We start from the raw sequence: 15,971 nt of genomic DNA on the forward strand, positions 1-15,971 counted from the left end.
TATTAACTTATATAATCCTTCGTGACAAGATCTTAACTGTTTAAATTATTTGTCTCATTCTTACAACTTTTTAATGTATATAAATAAAATACCAAATAACATTGTACAGTTACAGGCAACATACTGAGTTAAAGATGAAAACATGAATATATAATGTGATATTTGATAAAGGCTCTGTCACCGTAGTATGTGATATAAAATATTATGTTATAAAATCAACAGAAAGTTTTCATGGATAGATACTAGAGGAGAGAAAACATTACAGGTATTCAAAATAGAAATTATAAATATAGAGCAATAAAAATGAGATTAGTATACTGAAAAGAAGCAAGGAGGTGTCATTAGGGGGAGAATGTTGAACCAAGTAGGGAGAACTAACATGGCTAAAGGGGACCAAGACTAGGGAAAACTATTGAATCTGATTACAATATTCTGTAGTGGTCAGAGTTTCTATTGCTGTGATAAAACATCATGAACAAAGGCAACTTGAGAAGGAGAGGCTTGGTTTCATTTTACACTATCAGGTAACAGGATGACAGAGTGAAATCAGGAAAGAACTGAAGCACATCAAGACCCTGAAGGTAGGCTCTGAAGTAAAGCCATAGAGAAATGCTGCTTGTTTGTTGACTCATGGCTTGCTCAACTTGATTTCATTTATGGAGTGTGTGTGTGTGTGTGTGTGTGTGTGTGTGTGTGTGTGTGTGTGTGTATGTTATGAGACAGGGTTTCTCTGTGTAACAGCCCTAGCTGTCCTGGAACTCACTTTGTAGACCAGACTGGCTTTGAGCTCACAGAGTTCTGCCTCCTGAGTGCTGGGATTACAGGAGTGCACCACCACCTCTCAGCTCTCAACTTGATTTCTTAACCATCCAAAATTACCTGCCCAGGCTTGGCACAATCCACTACTGGACTGAGATTTCCCACATCAATCAACAATTAAGAAAATGTCCCATAGGCTTGCTTATAGGCTAATCTTATGAAGGTATTTTATCAAGTAAGATTCCTCCTTCCTAGATGTGTCTAGTTTTGTGTCATATAGATCTTAGAGTTTTGGTTAGGGAGTGAAAATATGCAAATGTTACACATATTAGAAAAATACATATGGATTTTATTTGTAATTTGAGACATGGGACCTGAATGAAATTTCCATCAAGGTGCATATTTTAAGGATTGGTTTTAGAGCTCTGAACATACTAGGCAAGCAATATACCTATGAGCTATATACTAGGTCCTTATTTTACTTTTACTATTAGAGAATGCCTTACCTAGATATCCATGCTAGCACTGAGTTCACACTGTAGCATTGTTCTGTATTCATTTTTACTTATCAAAAACTCTGTATAAGCTAATATTATTTATATCAAGTGGACAATACACATTAAAGAGGAGTCATCTTCTAGACAATTTGCAGATAGAGATCCCCAGTAGATTGGGATGCATTCATGAGAAAACACACTACAATACAGGCAGTGGGGGATTTCCCTTAGCCTCCAGGGAAAAACTTCAACAGCACAGGTGTACTTACAGACAGAAGCAAATTATATTCTTGAGTCTGTAGCCTCATGCTTTGCCTAAAACAAAGTTTCCCATCAGATAATTTTTCTTCTGGTGGGCTGTTATCTTGAATATTAACTGCCATCTGCTGTTCTTATGTCATGGCTCTTGGCAGATTATCAAGACTGAAAAACTTTCAGCCATATTAGCTAGAAGAAACAAAGCCACCTAAATAAAGTTAGAGATAAAAGATAGATGTTAGACAGGCACTGAAGAAAAATTCTATATTCCACTAAACTGGAACATCTAAAATAAAGGGCTGAATATACACAAACATATACCATACCATAACAATGTTAAGAAGTAAATAACATAAATATATTAAAAACAACCAGTGAAATAAAAGCAGTAATTAAAAATCTCCTAACTACAAAAAGCTCAGGGACAGATAGATTCAGTACAGAATTCTACCAGATCTTCAAAGAACAGCTCCAATTCTACTCAATTTATTCTGTAAAATAGAGAAGGAATATTTCCAAAATCTTTTTATTAAGCTGTTATCATCCTGATACTACAACCACAAAAGAAAATTATAGAAATTGCTGAGGGCTGCAGAAATATGAAGTAAGAATTCAGCTGACTATGACAAAGCTATATCTAGAAGAAGCCAAGGGCATTTCCAGAGGATAAAGCAAAGTCTTAAGGAGTCTTGGTGATATTGGCTTTTAAATATTAGCCATTTCCTGCTACGAATTTCTTGTGTGCTATTGTAGCTTTTCCATTCCTAGAACAGTGTATTTGATCATTCATTGGACACTATTTCCCCTATAAAATTGAGATATTTGGACATGTCCCCCAACTGTGACACAGACAAGACTTCCTTTTTCTAGGTTTTTGTTTCCACTTATCAACATTAGACTCAGATATCTGCCTTCTGTAATTATATCCATTAGCAAGTATCCATGGCCAGGGCCTTCTCCAGACAAAAACATTTTATCTGAGATACCTCTCAACATTGAAGAACAAAATGCAGATAGACAAGCATTCCAGACCACCTGCTAGTCTCCTGAACTAAGGTAAATATCCATAAGGAGACAATGGTGAAGGCCAGGTGAATGTTAGGTACAAACCTTTACTTCTTGTGCAAATTAAGCTTAACCCTTTCTTCCATAGCACAAGTGGTATCTCTAGACTTCCCCTTTAACAATTTACTCAGAACAAAAGGGCTTTCACATACCAGGTGCATCAAGCTATAATCAGGCTTCCTAGCTCATTAGCAGACTTACCCCACCTAACCAGAAAGCAGTGGACCCAGAGAATTGAGGGTTGTATATGTATTTAAATTGGACTGGGGAGAGAGAGAGGGAATGAAGATGGAAGGAACTTAGATAGAATAATGAGAGGACAGAAGAGGAAGGGACAAAGAGGAGCTAAGCATGAGAACAGAACTGAAGCTGGGTAGAGAGATTTTGACTTAGAAGAATAAAGTGAATGGACTAAAGAGTTTCACGTATGTAGATTCATTCAGCATCCTTCAGATTAAACTGCCGCTGGTAGCATCTCTTCTGGAACTCTGGGAGAAGAGTATAGAGAGGCTGGACCCCAATAGTCTTCATTAAGAAATTTCTCTGCTAACACAGATGCAAAACTTCTCAGTAAAATACTTACAAATGGAAACTTAATATAGAAGAAACTTCTTATACATATTTATGAGTCTGTTTTTATATGAGGTGATCTAAGTGAAATTGCCAAACAATGGGGGTGATGGAGCCCCCAACTGACTTGATAGTAAATGAAACTTTCAGTTCCAGGATTAGGTTACATCTGATTTAATTATTGACCAATAGAGTCCATGGGAATCCCCAAATAACCTATGCTGTTGGCAAGGTTATTGGTTGCTCTCCACAAACTAATGGCAAAGCCCCATTTTTCAAGACATCATCTACATAACTCATTGAACATGGAGAAGTCAGCTAGTGCCTACGTAAAGCTTTCATCACTATGTTCCAGTGTCGTTGGTACAGAAAGGTACTTTGCTTGCTACCAAAAAAGAAACATAAACACCAAGCCAGCCACAAACTCTGATCTACAATGGTGCCCTACCTGTAAGATATGCTAGGGTAATGGTGGGATAAGGCTTGAGGAGTAGGTTTGAACCAGTGGTACAGGAAAGGACTTTGTGACTCTAATAACAGATATTAAGAGTAACAACTATTAAACTGGACCTCATAATGTTGAAAGGCTATGTATAGCAAAGGACATCATCATACAGACAAAATAGTAGCCTAGATAATGGGAAAATAGATTAAGCAATAATACATCAGATAGAAGGTTAGTATCTATAACATAGAAAAAAACTAAAAGAACTGAACACAAGAACACAAATAGCCCAGTAAAGTGGTGTACAGAATTATGCAGAAAGTTCTAAAAATTTGAAATACAAATGGACAAAAAATACATAAGTGTTTTACAACCTTAGCCACTAGAAAACGCAAATTAATATTATTTTAAGATTCATTTTGAACCACTCATAATGACCAAGATCCATAAAATAAATGACAGTTCATAATAACAGAGATGCAGGTGAAGGGGAACACATTTATTGCTGGTATAGCACTATGAAAATCAGTGTGAGGATCCCCCGGGAATATGGGAGTAGATTTACCCCAAGATCTAGCTGTACCACCCCTGGGCATATGCCCACAAGACTCTACATGCTTCTGCAGAGATAGTTGTTCATCAGTGATCATTGATGCTCTATTCATAATAGCCAGAAATTGGATAGAGCTTAGGTGTCTACCAACAGATTAACGGATAATGAAAATACGATATATCTATACCATGTAATATCATTCACCTGTTAAGAAATAAAATTATAAAATGTGCGGGTAAAGCCGGGCGGTGGTGGCGCACGCCTTTAATCCCAGCACTCGGGAGGCAGAGCCAGGCGGATCTCTGTGAGTTCGAGGCCAGCCTGGACTACCAAGTGAGTTCCAGGAAAGGCACAAAGCTACACAGAGAAACCCTGTCTCGAAAAACCAAAAAAAAAAAAAAAAAAAAAAATGTGCGGGTAACTGGATGGAGCTAGAGAAAAACCTCATAGACAAATATTGTATGTTTTCTCATATATTTGGATGTTAGCTTTTAAAATTTTGATGTGTACGCTACAATCTAAGCAATCACAGAGGTAAAGTACCAGACAAGGGATCAGGAGAGGAAAGAAAATCTCCCAAGGAAGGGGAGAGAGAATGTAGTTTTTCTGAAGAGATAAAGGGAAAACTAAAATACGATTATTAAGAAGGTAGGGGATGAAAGAGAAGGGTGAAGGAGGAAAGACTGGGAGGAACAGCTAACACTAGTGGCCATTTGAAACGATATGTGAAAACCTAAAATTTACAAGCTTCCTAAAATATACACATGTGAAAGAAGTCTATATGGAGTTAACAAGTGGGGGCAGACGCCTCAACTGGATATTGCATGCTGTTAAATAAAGCCTCCAGTGCCAGCAATGGGTTACATCTTGTTAAATTGTGGGCCAAAGAAGTGTCATGGAAGCCCTCAAATGTTACAGGCTATTGGCAAGACTATTAGTTGTTCTCTACAACCTGAAAGTAAAGCCCTATTGCTGAAATAACGCTTTCTTATGTCACTTAACATGGAGGAGTCAAGCTGGTCTCTAAACAGAAGCCTTACTCCTACTGATCAGCCATTCATGGCTTAATGTACTTAAATGTACTCGGTGTGCTACCTGGGAAGACTCAAATTCTGCATCTCACTACAGTGAGTTGTCTTCAAGATTGGTGCATTAGTGGCACAAAGGTTATGGGAGTAATCAAGTACATTTTGGTTGGGATTTAAGGTCCATTCCGTGAAATGGGACCTGTACCAGACACTGTTAAAATGGTCCCAAAGCTGACATTAGATAAGTTATGGACTTTGGGAAAAAAATTCTATCCTTCTGCTTCAGGAACACAGAAATAAATGACTCCTAATGGCACATTGAGATACCTAGCTTAAATGCCTAGCTTAAAAACCCACCAAAGAAGCTTCTTATTACAGTAGATGAGAATTAGCAAAGAGACCTACAACTGGAAAAAAAAATCTAGAAAGTGTGAGTGTGGAACATTCAGCATAGTTTAAAAGGTCTTTGTCAAATCCTTCCCCTCAAGGTTCAGAGGTCCATGCAGAAGAGGAGGTGGAAAGATTATAAGAGCCATAGGTAAAGATTGACTCCCCCAAACCAGCATTTCCACAGACACAAAAGGGCTTATTGTTTGAACTCTTAGAGACTGTGGTAGTACACACAAGATCTGCACAGGTTCAAGAAAAATGGGATCCTCCTATAGAAAGAGGAAAGTGGGTATGGGATGCTACTCCTAACTAAGAAGCTATTTGCAATTGATATCTGTTGGAGAAGGGAAAATGAATTTTCTACAACAGAAGTACATGTTCCCATGTAGGCCACATTCACCTAGATCTGGAGTTACAAAGGTTTATGAACCCACCAATCTTGAATCTGGGAACTGAACTCTGGTGCTCTGCAAGGCTAGTATGAGTTCTAAACCATTGATTCAACTCTCCAGATACTCAACAAAGCTCCTTAACAGTTAACACAAGTATCTATTTGTCCATTCGCTTTGCATTAACCTCTCTCCATATCTATGCTATTTCCATGGATTTTTTCCAACTGATCTCCTTTGCTATCTAGGTACCCTATGCTACTGTAATCTGGGGTCTCTGGCAAACAGTGAGCATCATTACTTTTAATAAGTGGAACTATAAGAAAAGTTATAAGCACCTACTCTTCCATGTATTCAGTTTCTTGCATATACGTTATGTTTGTAGAATGCATACATTTATATGTATTCTAGATTACTTAAAGTCATATGATAAGAGTGATAAACCTTAATTATTCAATAATAGCTTCTTGGAAAACATTCATACCATTTAATCTACTTCTATGACAATATTTTATTGTCTCCATATCTTACGAATACCAAAGGGGATACATGTAATTGATACAGATATACATATTCTAATCCATTTCTTTTATATACTTCATGACCACAATAATTCTATGCTAATTTATTGCACTCAGTTTTCAGAATGTACAGTGGGATGTGTAGTTCCCAAGCTGCTAGTTTAGCATCTCCTTCTATGGCCACAATACACTGAGAGGTCCTTTCTAGCTTGTAAAAGAAAATTTTCCAGAGACATGTATTAGGAATAGTGGTTAACATAAAATACAAAACCTAGATGTGAAATCAGTTAAATAATAATTTTTAAAAAAAAATGCAGGAGAGTAAACTTTATGAAATGACTGATCTTCAATGGTCACATACTAAAGTAACAGTGGGAACATGACTGTAAATAAATGAATAAGAAATAGAGTTTGACATTTGCATGATGAAATATGAAGCCCATTTTCAATAATTTCAGTGATCTCCTAAATATCATGAAGAAATGCTAGCTGACCTAAATTTCCATTTGGCTAATGACTTTCTCTGCAAAGCATATGACAAGCTGTCACAGCCACAACACTAGTAATACATCAATAGATTATATTGTTTGTACATTTTTTGTGTATTTTCTGAAGCAGTAGAATATTCCCAGCTACAACAGAAACTGAATTAATACCTTACAGAACCAAGATAGACTATTAAAATATCAGACATTCACATAATGCAAATATCACAGGAGGGTAATTTTCTTAAATAAAGAACATTTAACTGTATCCCACAAAAAGTTCTTATTTGTCACTTTCGGTGCTAAACAAAATCACCTTAAGAAGTCTGTAACAAAACATTTTGTAATAAAGCATGTAAAAACCTAAGAGGATTTTTTATAGGCTTTTAGAGCTTTCTTTCTTCCTCATTGCCTGGGTTAAATCCATTATTAAACACTATTAATATATTTCTTTGGTATCTACATATGATTCTTCCATAAGAAAAGATGGATAGTGCACATACAAAGGAGAAGAAAAAATTTTTTTGGCATATGTATTTTATTATTTAGTTGAAATTCTGTGAGTTGAAATTGTCATTAATTTGTATATTTGAATAATTATTACTTATGCATCCTACACATGGAAAGACACGGCCATTTAAATTTTGTCGTCAACAAACATTTTTATTTTGCATAGGAAATCAGGGCAGAGTTGGTGAATGCCTTTTGTTAAAAGAAAGTGGTTTTACAACAAAGGAAACAAAAACAGCTTGTTAGCTCCTTTATAAGGAGAGCTATATTCCAAAGAGATAATATCAGTACATCGAAGAGCACTCCCATGGTGATTGCAGCATTCTTCACAATAGCTAATAATTGAATTAGTGTGTCATCCAATGAGTAGTGAGTGAGTTGAGAACATATGACATGTATACTCAGTTAAATTCTATTCAGGTGAAAAAAGGACAAGACATTATAAGCAATGACATGGGCAGACCTATGTCTAACTAACAGGCCATAATGTTAACTTATATAAGAAGGCACAGAAAGGTACATATTGAATATTCTTGCTGAGATGTCAGATCTAAACCATTGAGCTTACAGAACATAGAGCATCATAGCAGCAATGGCAGGTCATTGAGTGGGGGAGAGAGGAGGAAATACAGACTAGACTGGTTAATGTCTAGAAAGTCACAGCCAAGCGGGAAGATTACATTTTTGTCTTCTATCACACAGAGAGGTGCTGTGTTTAATAATACAATAATGTTTGAATAAAAATACCGTGGAGAAAAAATATTTTGTATCTTCTTTACATGACTGTTGAGGTGTTGCATAATCCTAAATAATCTGAGTTGATTCAGTAGCAATGTGCATGCAATATTCTGATATATAAACATTCTATGACAATAAACTCATTAAAAAATACACTTTACAGGTGCTAGTTATAACACTCACAAGTAGAGTCAGCTGAGTCTCCCTGTGATTTAGAATTAGGCAATTTTCATTCTTTGTCATTTATAATCTCAACCTTCTCTTGGCTTGGTTTCCTGTCCCTGCTGATAGCTACATACCTGATCATTTCCTTTGTCTTTGTACACAAACTTCCTTATCTTTATTCAGAAACAGTGCACTTAAGACCTGTCCTGGTAGAGGCTTTTACCCAGCCTCTTAATGAGAGAGCCAATGAAGTCAAAGAAGGTGTTTTGAGTTGAGAATTCAGCAACTTGTAACAGGTGTACACTGAATGCCAGGGATTTATGACAGGAAGAGGGGCATACGGATTCAGAAGTATGCTTCCCGATGGCTGAAGCTACTTTATACATGTAGACTTGCAGGACTTCAGTTCCTTTTGTTCCTGCAGGGAAAACCCAAGTCCAAGTGCAAATCACTGAAGTCCTATTTTCTATTTAGAGGTTAAGGGAGTTTCCCATACCACGTACTGTTCTGAAGTTGCCTATTTAATATTCTAGTCAGAATTCCACTTTGTAGGAAAGCACTTCTAAGACAAAACAAAACATAAAAACCTAGGAAAACATCACATATGGTAAGACAGAACTTAAAAAGACACCCAAATTAGTTTAGATGGAGTCAGACATCTATTTTCATGGTAATTTATGAGTCCAAGTAATGTCAGATACATCTCTAATCATAGTCATTTTGCACTGGAAAGAAGTGAGTTACAAAAGTGTAAGGAGAGTTGCAAGTACACTTGGTTGGCTATTTTTTGAAGGTCAAGGACAAAGTTGGTTCTCTATTACTACAACCCAGTATTATTTCTATTGTACCATCATGTTCTTGTTTTGTCAATTCAATACAAATAATATTCTAAAGTGACATAATTACGTTGTGTTGAAATATCTCTATCATTCCTATTGCTGTTGCCTGAAGTTACAAAAAACTTATAAGCAATGTTGGGTCTCTGCACTTGCTTAGGATATGTTGTGCACATGCTTGCATGCATGTGTGTACATATAGATGGTAGAGGATGTTAGCTGTCTTCCTTGATCATTCTCCACCTAATCTTTGGAGACAGGGCATCTCACTGAACCTTGTGTTCATAGATTGGATACCCTGGCTTACAAACTGGGGACCCACTAGTCCTTCCTCATGCTAGGTTTACTTACAGTGACTGTCATCGTGCCTTGCTTTTTTACATTGTACTGGGGATATAATATCAGTTCCTCATTCTCCTGCAGCAGAGACTTCTGGACCGAAGCAATCATTCCATTCCAAAAAACCTTCTTATCTTAGAGACTTCAAAGAAAGTCTTCTAATGCTAGCTTCAATGGGACAAAAATCAAAGTAGCAGCAGGGCTTCCTCTTTCCTGGAGGCTCTAGGCACAACCCATTTCCTTGCTTCTTACATCTTCTAAAGGCTGGCCACAAACTTTGTTTGATGGCCCATTTCTATATCCAAAGCCATCAAGGGAAGGTTGACATCCTTTGCATCAAAACACCCCAAAATACTCCCATCATCACTCCTTGCCATCTATTATCAAAGCTTATTGACATTCCTTTGGACCTACCTGAAGACTCCAGGACAATGTTTCCATTTTAAAATAAGCTCACAACAACCTAATGTCATATGCAATATCAAAGTCTCTTTGTAAGAGTTTCCTTATTTGCTGTTGATGAGATTTCACTTCAAATTATACTTATGTTACAAGAATGGTGATACTAAGTAAAGAAACTGTGAAGGACATGTCATTTATGCCTGAAACTCAATGTCGTGCCATTATTACCAGTTATGATGGGAAATTTGGAGGATGATTTTTGATCAGATTAATATTTAATAATCTCCAAGTACCAACTATTGTTCTCTGTGTTGTGGGTGAGTCTCATGAAACCAGTTGAAAGCCATACAGGAGTGCAAAAGAGGATATTCTCAAGTCTTGAAATGCATTGACTCAATCAGTTTTCCCAATGTCCAGGCTTCCAGAATTTGGAATGGGTCTCTACCTTCAGTTATCCTGGATCTCAAGCTGGTTGGTACCCAACACATACTTAACTAACTACCCTCTAAGATTCATGAACCTCTGTCATATTCACTCTGCTTCTCTGGAGAGCCCTAAGTAACATGAGTATCCTTGAGTTTATAGCTAAATATGATTTAATTCTCTCTTTATATCAAACTTTGCCTGTTATTTATTTATTCTACATTTTAATACTCAGTACTACCTTACTTTTGTAAATGTTCTTTTGTCTCATTTCAACCATAGCTTCCACTCCTATTTTGCTACTTATTGATACTAATTTACTCTTTATTCTAAATGAAGCATGTATTATATAACAAGTTTACTGGGATCATTAGCACTATTGTTGTTTCTTCTGACTCTCAATCACCCAGAACTACCTAACCAGGAATTTCTATAGTGTGATTTCTAAATGAGATTTTAAACACTGTCATTTTTAGGTATAAATTATTCTCTAGAACTGTTACTTTTTAGTTCTTGTCCTTGCTATCTGAATGTAGTAACAAAAAATAAAAAAAGTGATACTATTTCACCATTGATAATATTTAGCTTATATTATTTTATTGATCCCCAGGATTCTCTGCAACCCTAATAATAGAATTAGGTTAAGAAGTAGTGTTTACATGAAAGATAAATGCAAAACAGAGTGTGGATCTAAAAGAGAACTGCTACCCCTTGTGGGACTAAAACACTGGTGGCAAGAAGGAGACTCGGAAATAGGTTCCTCCAAAGAAGTTATTTTTGAACTACATTTGAAGGGGAAGGAATGCTTACTAAAGAAAGTCTGCGTGTCCTAGAAGCCATGTTCCTTGGTAATCCTGAATAGTTTGATTCTTCTCTTTTTAGATTTATAACCTTTGTGAAGGGGAGAAGGGTTATATGCCTATGCAGAATTATGTGCTCCCAACATGACTCCTAGGTCAAAAAAATGTTATCAATAATGCTGAATAAAGAAAGAAATGTTTATTCAGTTTTTTTAAAAATTCCAGTTTAGTGAGTGATCTATTACATTGTTGAAATTTAATAAAGATGAACCTCTTTCAGATTTGCTCTACTTACTTGAGAACTATTTCTCTCTTTGTACATGTGTAGGGAGAGACAGGTAATTGTTTGGGTGACTTCTTATAACCTGAAGCAATAAGACTGTGACACAACGGAGAAGAGTAGTGAGTTCTTTGACTTCTAATTCAAGTTTCCTACAATGTGTCACTCAACTATAGGAAAGAAGCTCTATGTGAATTGAGGATATTTCTTTGAACTAAAACAAGTTTTTCTTTTCTATATCAACACTTTCCCTACAGGGTATTCTGAGACCTGAAAAGGAAGGCTCTTTGCTAAAGCTGTGACTGCTAACACTTCAGCAGGCATATTAACTGCCTGTGGGAGAGCTATTTAATTTGAATAGTGTCTGAACATGGGTGGAAGATTATATGTAACCCCCATTATTCTATCAATAAAAGCTCTAATACCTTTAAGTTCTGAAAAGCAAGACCTCTACATTCAAAAAAATGTCAGTTGTCTGGAAGATAGAGTCAGAAGCACCTAACAAATATTAGGGGAGACTTTACTCTTTATGAAGTCAAAGAGAGAGAAGACAATGAAATTGAAAACTCATCAATTGTAGAAATAGAAAATAATAAATACTTTATGAAAACATGTTAAAACTTATCTTGGGAACTATTAAATTTCATTTGAAAATACAAGATGAAAAGAAAATGTCTAATGTTTTAGCTACAACTCAATGAATATAATTTTCTAATTAACAGGGATGAATAAGATGAAGTACCTTAACACATGAAAGTCATGTATAACAGAATATTGAGTTCAGAGGGTCTGTGGCAATGGATATTTGATTACTCAGAATGAATGAATGCCTTAAGTTCTGCACAAGAAAGGACCCATTATCATTTTATGTGCCGCATTCCAGTACAGAGAACAGCATGCTCTCATGTGAAAATAGATAAACCTAAACATTATTAGTAGTGTGCTTCTGTGTCTATCACAGTGTGGTTTCATTTGAAATTACGTTCAGTGAATGAAGATGAGATCTTTGTTTTATTTGGCCTTCCAGAAAATGACTAAGTGATGGTCTTACTGAATTAAAAAGATTAAGCTAGGTTGTACACATTTCCAGTCATTCTGGGTAAATAATTTTAAATTGATACACACATTTAAGGGTGCCAACTTATTGATTACAATAATTAGTAACTGCAAACTAAATATTCTTAGAAAACGTCATGATATCTCAAAGATATAACAACTGTACTCATTTAGTTGTGAATGCAGTTTACATTTAAATGCTACCAAGATTATACCTTTAGTCACAATATTTGACATTGAGCATGTACTAATGTAAAAAGGGTCAAGTTTTTATAAAATGCAATGAACAATAAAGGCATCCTGCCCAGATCCCTTTCACATCCTTCTACATCAGCCTATCCTTGATCTGCCTCCAGGTTGATACTGTACAATGTGTACAGTCACTCAAAGGAGAAACTCAAGAAAACATGTCCTTTACTTCTCTTTCTCCATCATGTAGCCAATTCAGTTACCAATTGATTCTTCTGAATATTTTTAAATTCTTTTCTTACCTCTTCATCATTATTATCACTATCCTTCTTAAAGGTCAAAGCCTCTTTCTCTGGACTAAATCAATAGTTTCTTATGTATCTGCTGTAGCTTCTAACCATTTATTCTCCAATATATCCCTCCAAGTACTGCCACATTAAAAAGAAAACCACATCTTGAATCTGAGTCTCCTTAAAATGTCATTGTTTGTGATGTATATATTTTCAGTAGGACAACTTTAATGCTGCAACTAACTTATATTTACCTGGACCCTCTATACACCTTGAGTCCAGTTATCTCAACCTATTATCTGAAATTAAGGATCTACTGATATGGTCTGTCCACTCTTAACTTCCACACATAGTCATGTCATATTGTATTCAATCTTGATGGCTTCAAATCTCTATGATCAATTTGCTTTTATCTCCACTTCTCACCTTGAAAGTTCTTTAAGTTTTATGCTGTGTGTTTGTCTGAAAGTGCAAGTGACATGGATCTGTTAGTAGCTATTTGTGTCAGGGAACAAACATGAACCATGGAAAAGTACTAGCTAGGCCAGAGAACAAGCCACAGGCCCTAAACAGATGCCCTCAAAGATAAAGAACATTCCTTGGTCAGGTAGGTCAGGTAGCATAGCAACAGAACAATGGGCCCTGACCTTATCACCTAGCACAACATCCTGCAGCCTCACGACCTGCATGTCTCCCTTCAGCTGCACGTTGTGCACCCCTTCCCTCCTTCCTGTCCCCTCCCTCTCCCATGCTATGTAAGCCTTGCTGAGGAGAATAAAATTTGCAGCTTGATCAGAACCCTGTCTTGCTGTCTTCCTTTCGTGTCTCCTGTCCCTTTCATTCTCTCCCGCAGGTGGGTCACCCCCATTGACACCCTGCTGGTCGGGGCATATTTGTGTTGTCTTTTAGACCTAATATCAGTATTTAGTGTTTTAAAACCTTAAAGCAACTATGAAAAAGGCATTCAATGCATTCCCAAATAAATTAATATAATTATTGTATCTTACTTTGAAATAGTATAGCAATTTCTAAAGATATTTGGTTTACAGTTATTATTTTGTATCCAAGAAGTTGAAACAAATTTTAAAATGATAAATGTTCTAAATTGAGAGATTCATTTAAGGCTTCCAACTTATTTGTATCCAAGAAAGAGCTGAAGCTTGTACATCTAAAGATAAAAGCAATAGTAGACAAGTCTGATTTTTAAAGCTATTTTAGACTTTAAAAGAAGGTATTTTGATATTTAGAGATGTTCATCAAGCACTCTGAGAATAGCAAATGAATTGAGAATTTATAAGCCTGATTAATTTTATCAAACTCTTCATCCCCTCATATTTATTCTGAGAATAACAGTTAGGGTTTTTAGATTTGGCCATTATATCATCATCAAGCAACAACTGGTCAAACTTAAAACAATATCAAGCAAAAACACCATTTAACAATAAAATTACCTAATAATGTAAAAGCTTGAATTCCTTTTCCAAGTCCCAGTAAGTCAGTAATTTACCAAACTATTAAAAGGATTTCAGAGCCACTGCATAAAACAAACAAAGTGTTTTGTTAACTGGCCCTGGATTCAAGTACCGTGTTACACATTTTTCCATTGTTAAATTCTAAAAGGTAAAAATTGCATCAAATAATGCTAGAATACTTAATGACATAAAATTCCCAACATTAAAACATAATACCTTCTGATTTATCCTGTTTCTGTGCCATCAAATGTTAAAGATGTTTGGATACAAGATCACAGCTTATAGAACTGCACTTAGGTTCACATGTTTGTGTGTTGTTGATACCTTGATTTGTTTTGCACATTACAATTGTTTTTATCTTGGCAATATTATAATTTATTTAAGTAAAGACAATTGTATGTAGGGTTAATACAAAGGTGGCCAATAAAAATTAAGTCCTTTTAACTAGGTTAATTGTATGTAAACCTTTTTACTGCTATACTGAGAGATTCACTGAGTGATGCCGAAATGACCTGGAGAGGATGATAAGATCCTGTAAGCACTTAAGAATGCAGTAGATTTGAATCCTGAGGAAAATTCAGCCTTTTTGTTTAATCAGTAAGATCAAAATTTAGTTTACATTTATTATTTATTTTGCTAATATTATTAGAATAATAGTGCACAAAAGAATGAGCTTCCTCCAATACAAAATTTTAATCCATTAAACTGAAAGGAGTTAAACTCCCAGTGAGAAAACCAAATCTACCTCATTAAAACAGTTCACTGAAAGGCAATGTTGATTTATGCCAATAACTTAATACTCTCTGTTAGGCAGATGCATCATGAATCAAAGATGATGTTTAAAATTTGTCCTGAACACAGTTGTATTTGTATGTAAAGACTTTTTGACAGTTTTCTATGTAACTCTTTCTGAGCATTGACATTTGCACTGGGTAATAGCCACTCTTCGTTACCCCATGACTACTTGAGAGCAGTTGAACTAAGACCTTTACCTCCACAAAATATGTAACAAGGACTTTAACACTGTCATGAGGATAAGTATTTATTTTAACTTTCCCAGCAATTAGTCAGCAGTCTTTGAACCTCTCACAAGGGTAACATTTATTTCAATGCCTTTTTTATAGGGAAATATACCGGTATCACTCTGAAGCATTTTTAACATGAGGTACTACAAATAACTTTTAATTTTGTAGTCACCAAAGGGCCATAATAAAAAAGACTGGCTATGCTTGAGTGGCTTTTCAAGGTTATGGTATCACTAACCAAACACCAAAATGTAAGATGCAGAAATCTCTGAAGAAAATGCCAGTATCTTTCAGTTTTACTTTCTGTTGTGGGTCCCTAGGAAGACCCTGGGTGTCCTTGGCTCTCTTCTGTAGGGCTCTTTCTGCAGCTCTAGGCATTTTGCTAAGTACAGTTTTTACCTCTATGAGTGTGCAGTCATAAACAGTCTGTGGAAGGTGACTGGTTTTGGTTGTTTACAGTTAGAATTCAGAACATGCAGAACTCAT

Source organism: Peromyscus eremicus, chromosome 11, assembly GCF_949786415.1.
Source record: "Peromyscus eremicus chromosome 11, PerEre_H2_v1, whole genome shotgun sequence".
NCBI classification, from domain to species: Eukaryota; Metazoa; Chordata; class Mammalia; order Rodentia; family Cricetidae; genus Peromyscus; species Peromyscus eremicus.